Source organism: Tupaia chinensis, unplaced genomic scaffold (genome assembly GCF_000334495.1).
Source record: "Tupaia chinensis unplaced genomic scaffold, TupChi_1.0 Scaffold000468_1, whole genome shotgun sequence".
NCBI lineage: Eukaryota > Metazoa > Chordata > Mammalia > Scandentia > Tupaiidae > Tupaia > Tupaia belangeri.
This window is the reverse complement of record NW_006159977.1, coordinates 904,182-913,625: the sequence shown is the minus strand read 5'-3', so window position 1 is coordinate 913,625 and position 9,444 is coordinate 904,182.

Below are 9,444 nucleotides of genomic sequence, written 5' to 3'. Positions count from 1 at the left end.
GGGCTGGGCCCAAAACCGGGGTTTGCCTAAAGGGGTTCCCAGCCACTATGCCATTGGCTGGTCCCCAGTATATGGATTTTTTTAAAAGGAAGCCTAGCCGATAAGGCCCAAGAAGTTCTTTACCATTGAATTTTAAATGGTTGTTCAGTGTATGTGTGCGCATAGTGGGTCTTGTTTTCTGTTTATCTGAAATAACTCTTTAGTGACCCATCTGAAGGTTGATGCATCAAGTAAGGATTAAATGAAAAGGTAATTGGGACCATCGGTAGCTGTTCCTGACCCATTTGAACCAGGTTAAGAACCATCAGAGTTGGAGGCGGCACTTAAGTGAACGAAATGGCAAGCCCATGCATTCCTCTGAACCCTGTTTTGTTTGTGTACGTGGTGTTAACCTCAGTCACGTGGGGCCCAGCAGAGCTGGCGTCATCCACTCTTGGTTCAAAAAGCACATATCTGAGCTTACAGCAGCTTCCACTGGCTGAAGACGCCTGCACCGTGGTGGGCGTGGAATGCCTGTGAGTCGCTATGGCCCTGAGCTGTGAGTGCTACTCACACCACCACCCCTTCCCTGTTTATCCCCTCCCTGCAAGAGCACACGGTGTGGAAACTCATCCTGGCACCTAACAGACTCCCTTTGTTCCAATGTGGAGATGGCTTTCACCTCATCTGCCTGGCTATAGCTTCAGGAAGGGAAGTACTGCCTGGCCCTGTGTGCAAGACTCTCCCAGCCAGCATTTCCAGCTGGGAAATGCTGTCTGAATGTCTGTTGGGTTTGTTTTTTACCTACACACTTTTCCTGCGTGTTTCCAACACTGTTTCTCACCTACTGAATAACCAAAAAAGACATCGCCATACCGTTTCACACTTTAAAAACAATGCTGTGAGCCCTAGAATCTGTCTGGAGCTGCAGAGACCACGATTTAGCTAGTAAGTTCACTGGCAGAAATTACTGTGCCCCCTGCCGTATCTAGAAGCCTTTCCTGTCATCACGTTACACAGTGTGACGCCGTGGTATCCTTCGTGGGACGTGGGGAGTTCTGCACTCCGTGCCCAATGCTGGGATGACAGCGATCAACTGACCTGGGGTATACCGCTCTCTTGCAACCAGTGGGACCCCTGGGTTTCCTTGTCACTCTCGAATATGTTGCAGAGTACTTAAATCCAGCACTCGAAATAAAAATGAAACTATAGCATGTATCGTATTTCACTGAACACTGATGAAGGAGACAGGAATCAGTGGCCTAGAGAGATGAGCAGGTAATATGTGAAGTTGTCCGTTCACAACAGGTGGCGCTTAGGGATCGGGGCGTCTTTGTCGCACTTACATGCTTTATAAGGGGTCTCCAAAATGTTCCTCAAGAATGCACATTGTGAAAAACTATAGATGTCAAGGGATTTTGCACCAAAATAAATGCATACTTAAATTCTTTTTTTTTTTTTTCCACAAACTTGGTGAAGTCCCTGTGTATCTGACTCTTGCCTCTGTACAAACACAAGAGGTGACCAGCATAATCCTCACGAGAGTTAGGGAGAGAAAGCAAGGAAGGTTGCTTGGAAAAGCTGAGCGATTGGTGGGGAAACACAGCCCCGTGGTGAGTTCATCGGAAAAGGGATCGAAGGGGTCCTCATGCCCACATTCTTTTCCCAGTGACCACATCCCACCAACGAGGAGGGGAATTTGAAAACAGATACTTGTAATGACCCGTCAGAAAGGCAGAAAAAAGCAAGTTCCACAGATATAGTTTGCCTTCCAGTGAGTAGGGCTCATTCAGGGTGTCATCTTCATTCTAAATAGCAAATAAATGATGTAGAAAGTAAGATTTTGTGAAGGTCGGTGCTCGTCACACAAGTAGCTCTTCAGAATTGATGACTAAGTATTAATACACAGACATGCATGTGTCTCACCTGGGTCACAAGAGAAAGTATGGGTAGCTTAACCCAAAGAATTGAACAGATATTATCTGATCCTTGATGTTCAAGTTTAGTGAACAACATGGACTGGGTTGTGGGTTGGTTATACATATGGGTTTTTTCTTTCTTTTTTTTTTTTTTCACATATGGTTCTTATACCAGAGTTCTTTAGTGAAAAAAAGAGTTGGAATTGCCTTACTTATTTTTTAAATAAATGCTTTTATTAGTTGGTAGGTTACTCAGAGGAGCAGCAGAGTAGATTGAATAATCTTGATTATGAGCAGTTGCTATCTTAGGGATTTTACTTTGTGTTTTTTTTTGTTTTTATTTTTAAGGGTTTGTTTTGTTTTGTTTTCCATAGGATGTGGAGAGAGAGAGAGTGAAAAATCACACTCCCTCCCCTCCCACCAGGGGAGATGGCCATGCTGCAGTCCTTAATCCATTCTCTTGGGAACACATGCCCAGCGAGATTTTTCAATCCACTGTGTCTGGGACTCAAACCATGGTCGGTCATGTGAGAGTCCAGCACCTTAACCACCATGCCACCTGCAGGCTCCCATTCTGTGTTTTGTATTTGTTTGTTTTTGGTCTTTGATACTACCACACGGGCCTTCTTATTGTGACCTTGCAGTTATCTCATCACCACTGTTCTGTGAGAGAATCCTGTTTATTGAAGAATGTTCTAAGTACAGGACTTTACAACTCAATATGGTCTCTATGCCCCAGTTACATTCCTTTTTATTTTTTTATTTTTACTTTTTTTTTTTTAATTACCAGAGGACATGTGCTTTTGCTAGAGAAAGACAGAAAGTATCCCCCATTGGAAATGGTCACAGCACAATTCTTCTGCATTTCTCCATCCCATTGGGATTTGGGGCACAAACACCCAGTACGTTTTTTAAGCTGCTAGGGCCAGGATTCAGACTGTGACCGGCCATGTGTGATCTGGCCCTCTTAACCTCTGTGCTATGGGGCTGGCCCTGTATTTCCTTGTATAACGTAGTCTTCTCAGACTTCTTACCTGTTTTTAAAATTAATCCCATTAAATGATTGCAATTAGAACACCTGCCCAAGCCATTCCTGTAAAAGTTTAAAGCTGTTAAAGTTCAAGACACTTAAAATTCTCCCTAACGTGTGTGCAAGTGTAAGTAAAGTAATGTATTAAAGCACTTGCTGTGTAATAAAGTCACTTCATCGGGAAGGAAAGCTGCAAAGATTATTTACTGTGGGTGAGTGACTAATAAAAATCTGTAATATTTTTTAAAGTAATAATTTGTACTGAAATTGTACACAGTACCTATGACCTGCTTTTTTTTTTCTTTTTTTAAATTTAGCTTATTTTCAGATATGAAGAGGAATATCTTAGTAATATCTTCTTGAGCTAACCTTTGATTCTGAATCAAATGCATTACTAGGTACTCAGATTTTGGTTTTGATTTATTTTGTAACCACTGAATAAAGTTGAAAAAGCAGAAAAGCCACAATTTGGTTAGTAACTTACAATGGTACAAACAGGGACCACTGCCGTCATATACAAAATAGTCATGTTGTACTGTAAGATTTGAAAGATGCTAGAATTCGTTTTCTATAGGCTCCCATGGCAAGCATGCAAGCACCTAAATGGCTCTGCGTACATTACTGTAGAAGCAGGTGAACATTTTGCAAGGTCTGCCTAGGTTTGTTCCAAGCTAATTAATATTGTGTCATTGGAAAGGTCATCGTGCATTTTTGCATAGGAAACCAAGACATGACTTTTCTGATGACTCAATAGATAGAGCAAAGGTTATAAAAGTTCTGATGATTATCAGAAATAAGAGTATACTGATAATCCCAAAGTAACAAATATGGCTAGTTTTTCCTGCCCAGTGAGTAGTACTAAAGTGAATTCACTTATTTGAAGTTCTTCCTTCCCGGGGTAGTGGGGAGATAGGTTTAAAACTCACTCTCACGCAAGGCAAGCTGCTTTGATCTCAGTGAGATCATGAGAGCACAAATGAAAGCGTGGCGGCCGGTGGGCTAGGAAGGATTTGGAAGGAGAATATTAAGAATGTTAAACTATTTCTTGTGGGGTTTTTTAAAGGATAAATTATATTAGAGAAGTCTTAGGTTCACAGGCAAGATTGAGCAGAAAAATAGTTCCTGTGTACCCCCTGCTCCCCACCCCATATATGCACACATAGCACCTCCTCCACAGTTACACCCCACCCCACAGTGGTACATTTTTCACACTTGATGAGCCCACGTTGACTCATCATTGTCACCCAAAGTCCATAGTTGACACTGGGGCTCATGCTTGGTGGTATACATCCTGTCGATTTGGACAAATATGTAAGAATATGTATCCACCATCGTAGTGTATGCAGAAGAGTTTAACTGCCCTAAAAGTACTCTGTGCTCTGGGCCTTCTCATCCCACCCTGCCCACCAATCCCCGGCAACCAGGGATCTTTTACAGTCTTCATGGATTTGCCCTTTCCAGAGTGTCATAGAGTTGGAATCACACAGTACATTATCTTTCCAAACTGACTTCTTTCACTTAGCAATAGGCATTTTTTCTCCTTGTCTTTTCACAATTTGATAGTTTTACTTTTTTAGCACTAAGATTCCACTGTCTGGATGTACCACAGTTTATCCATTTACCTACTGAAGGACATCTTGGTTGCTTCCAAGTTTGGGCAATTAATTATGAATAAAGCTGCTATGAGCATCAGTGTGAAGGTTTTTGTGTGATCATAAGTTATCAGTTCATTTGAGTAAATACCAAGGAGTGCAGTTGCTGGATCATATGGTAAGAGTATGCTAAACTATCTTCCAAAGTGGCTGTATCTTGCATTTTGCATTCCCACCAATGCATGAGAATTCCTGTTGCTCCACATCCTTATCAACATTTGGTGGTGTCAGCAGTTTTTGGATTTGGGCCAAATAGGTATGTAGTAGTGTCTCATGTGTAGTGGTGTCTTGTTTCAGTTTGTAATTCCCTAATGACAGATGCTGTTAAATATCTTTTCACGTGCTTGTCTGACATCTGTATCTCTTCTTTGGTGAGGTATCCAGATTTTTTGTCTAATTTTTAATTAGGTTGTTTGTTTTCTTATTTTTGAGTTTTAAGAGTTCTTTATAGTTTTCAGATAGCAGTCATTTATCAGATGTATCTTTTGTAAATATTTTCTTCCAGATTGTGGCTTATCTTTTGTAAATATTTTCTCCCAGATTGTGGCTTGTCTAATTCTCTTGACATTGTCTTTTGCAGAGCAGAATGATTAAGAATTGAAAAATAAAGTGGATTTCTGTATATGAAAAAGGTATTAGCTGATGGGAAAGATAATTTCAGAGTTTAGAATGTTAGCAGTGGGTAGAAGAAATACCTAAGTAAATCTATATGGTAGAATGGTAAAGATTTACAGGCTTTACCTGGGCCAATAGGAATTCTTCAGTGTCTATAATATACTTTATAAATAGTGTGAAGTAGGAGTCCTACACCTTTTTTCTGAGGTGTAGTTTTGTTGGCACCACTTATAAAATAATAAACTGTTTCTCTTGCTTCCTTAAGTTTCTCAAGAGGTTATTTAATTTTATTGATATTTTCAAATAACAAACAACTTTGAAAATGTTGGAATTTGTTAAGATAACCACGACTTTGGATTTATACACCCTTTCTAATTAAAAAAAAAACTTTTAAAAATGTTTTTTAAGTTTCCAAACAGTTTTTAGGCATTTTTCATTAATTTCAATTTTTCTTTCATTTGTATCTCTTTCTACTTTGGGTTTAATTTTGTTCTTGATCTAGTCTTAATTTAAAATAGCACTAATTCTGTTTTTTAAATAGTCTTTCTTTTTACAGGAAAGCTATTTAAAGTTATGTATTTTCCCCTAATTATAGCTTTGACTGTACCCTACATAGTATGTCATGAAATATTCTCCTGTCCTTAATTGCTAGACTAATTTGCTTTTATTTTCTCTTTGAGCCAAGAGTTATTTAGAACCCTGTGTAATTTCCAAGTAATTAAGGGATCTTTGTTTATTTTGCATTTTAAAGTTCTTTACTCCTTATCAGGGTGTCATGAGATTATAGCCTGGATAAAACATGTATTTTTATTTTTCAAGAGTTTTTGCCTTAGGGCATGTGCATTCACTGGAGAGAGAAACAGAGACAGTGAGAGGGAAAGTGAGAAATCACCCTCTGGGAGGATGGCCACACCACAGTCACTTCTCTTCCATTCTTCTCCCAGGATCTTAGGCAAGCACACATACATGCCCAGAGTGATTTTGAAGCCACTGTGTCTGGGACTCGAACTATGGTCCCTTGGGAATCCAGTGGGAGTTCAGTGTTGTAACTATTATGCCATCTGATGGCCCCAATAAACATCTAACCTTCAAATTTTATTAAGGTTTGCTTTGTGACCATGTGCAGGTTAGATTTTTGAAGTTACTTCATCTATCTAATCTATACACACACACACACACACACACACACACACACACATATTTAGTTGTAAAGTACAAAATTCCTGTGTCGATTCCTGATACCTCACTGGTGCAGGTCTTTCCACAGTGGAAAGTGAGGGGAACAGAAGAGTTCCAATTCTAGCTCGTTTTTCACCATTTTTAACCAACATTTCTTGGATTTTATTGAATAAATCCTTCTTAATTTACTGGTAGTCTTTTTTTTTTTTAGAATTATTTATTTATTTATTTATTTTCACATGAGTTTTGTCAGACAAAGACAAGAGAGAGAGAGCACGCAAAAATAAGCCACCAGATCCAGGACTCAAAGCACGGTTGGCCATGTGGAAATGCCAGTGCCTTAACCACTACGCCACCTGCTGGATCTGTAAGCCTTCTTTTTTTTTTTTTTAATTTATTTCTTCCACGAGAGAGAGAGAGAGAGAGAGAAAGAGAGAGAGGTGTATTCACACAGGGATCCACCCCTAGTCCCGGCTGGCCTGGATCGCGAGCATGCATGCACACGTGCACCCAGCATCGTCGGGGATCCCATGTGGATCCCGTTGCATTACAGCCACAACACCTCCTGGCCTTTTGGTCAGTGCCCAGAGACTTTGAAGGAATGCCTCTGCCAGTTCTGACCAGATCAATAGACGTTTGTCTGGGAGAGGGATTTCCCTGAGCTCCTCACGCTGCTGTTCCAGAATTGTGTCCCCCTGGGCTCTCTCCATCCAGCACCCTCTGTGTCTATCCCTGTGCCAAAGTCATATTGTCTTATTGAGCTTGCTATCTAGTAGAATAAGCCCTCCCACCATATTTACTGTTCTTTAAGTGTATCTTGGTTATGGGCCAGCAGGGGGCTTAGTGGTTAAGGCTCTGGACTCCCCTGTGGTCAAACACGATTTGAGTCCTGGACTGTTGGCTTGAAACTCATGCCATGTGCATGTGTGTGCATGCCCAAGATCCCAAGAGGAGAATGGAGGAGAAGGGATTGTGGAATGGCTATCCACCAGCAGGTAATTTCTCATTTTCTATCTTTGGGAGTACATGCATCCTATAGCAAAAATATCTCTCAAAAAATAAAAGTATTTGGTTATTTTTTACTTTTTGTATTGTCATCTAAATTCTATAATCAATTCACTTAAGTTCCATTGAAAAATTGTTGGAATTTTTGACATTGCAGGGAATAGACATCTTTATAATATGACGTCTTCAAGGATGTAGTCTCCCCATTTAAGGTTTTTGTTAATATTTCTCAAAGCTTTTAACCTGTTATAACAATTTCCAGATGTACTTGAAATTAGAGGGAATAGTTTGAACCCTCTATCACCTAGATTTAACAGTAATGACATTTTTATATATTTGTCTTATATTTTACTTGCTGCAATATTTAAAGCAATTTTACTATCATATTTGACACCTAAATGCTTTCTGTATATATCTAAACATTTTCTTCCACGACCTTAATACTATGATTATATTTAATAACTAATAATACTTATTTTAAAACTAATTTGCTATTTTTTGCTAGAATACTTAAATATAGAAGGGTTTTCTTTTTGTATACTGACTGCATCAGCAACCTTGCTAAGCTCTCATAAAATTCTAATAATTAATACATACATCATCCACTAAAGGTACACCATTTATATACTGCTATTCTTAAGAGACTTCCAACTAAATTATGACTCACCATCTGTTGTAAGATGCAGTCCAAGAACAGACATGTTAAAATATTATCAGGAGGCCATTAGGTGACGTGGTGGTTAAGGAGATGGACTCCCACAAGGCTGACTGTGGTTTGAGTCCCAGACCTAGCGGCTTGAAAATCATGCCAGGTACACGTGTACATGTGCCCAAAATCTCAGGAGGAAAGTGGAGGGGGGGGATGGATTGCGGCATAGCTATCTTCCCCAGGGGGTGTCTCATTTTCCCACTCACTGTTTCTTTTTGGTGAGCACATGCACCCTATAGAAAATAAACCTTAAAAAAATTTTTTTTGTAAATGTGTCATGGAATCAATAAAATATCTGCCTATTCTTTTGAATCTTCTATGTAGATGTTAATACCAGCAAACAACAAACTTTCTTCTTTTCTCATCTTTGTACTTTCGTATGTCTTTTCTTCTTACAGACCTGGCTAGGACATTTAGTACAATAAAATTAAAATGCTGATAGTTGACATCCTTGTGTTATTCCTGATCTCAAAAGGAAAGAGTTCATATACTTGACATTAAGTATGATGTTTAATTGTTTTTCTCTTTAGATATCCTTTATTAGATTAAGGAAATGCTCTTCCCTGATTGCTAAGTTTATCCATTTCAAAATAGTTGAATTTTATAGGTGTCTTCTGCATATATTGAAATGATTCTGATTTGTCTTTATATTGGTTGTTAAGATGGTAAATTTCATTGATCAATTTTCTATGCTAAGCAAACCTTGAATTCTTGAACAGATTAAATTATCCCTTTAAATATTGGTGGATTTAGGTTTGTCAATACTATTGCTTAGGGTGTTTACCACTGTGTGCATAAGTGAGAGTGGCCTGTAATGTCCCTGTTTGTACTGGCCTTCTATGGCTTTGGTATCAGAGGTAGGTTAACCTCATACAATGGGTTAATGAGTACACACTTTTCAATTTACTGAAAGAATGTGATAACGTTGGAACCATTTCCTCCTTACACTTTTGGTAGCACTCACCAGTACTCAACTGGGCCTATAGCTCCTCTGTGAGATGTTGTAAATCTCCTGGGTCTTCAGGAAAGGCATGACACGTTTGCATAGATAAACAGGTTATGACTTTTCTGACAACCCAGTATTTCTCTTCCTCAGTACTCATAGGACTAGTCACGTCTGCTACTTTGCGGACAAATTGGGAAAATTACATTTTTTCTAGAGTTTATTTCGTTTCACATTTAATGGTACTGATAAAGTATTCATAAATATCCTCCTATCCTTTAATGTCTACACGGTATAGTGCTATCCTTTTTCCATTCCTTACACTGGTTATGTATGCTTTCTCTTTCTCGCTTGATTTCCTTACTAGAGGTTTGGCAATTTTATTAGTCTTTTGAAAAAATCTATTGGCTTCA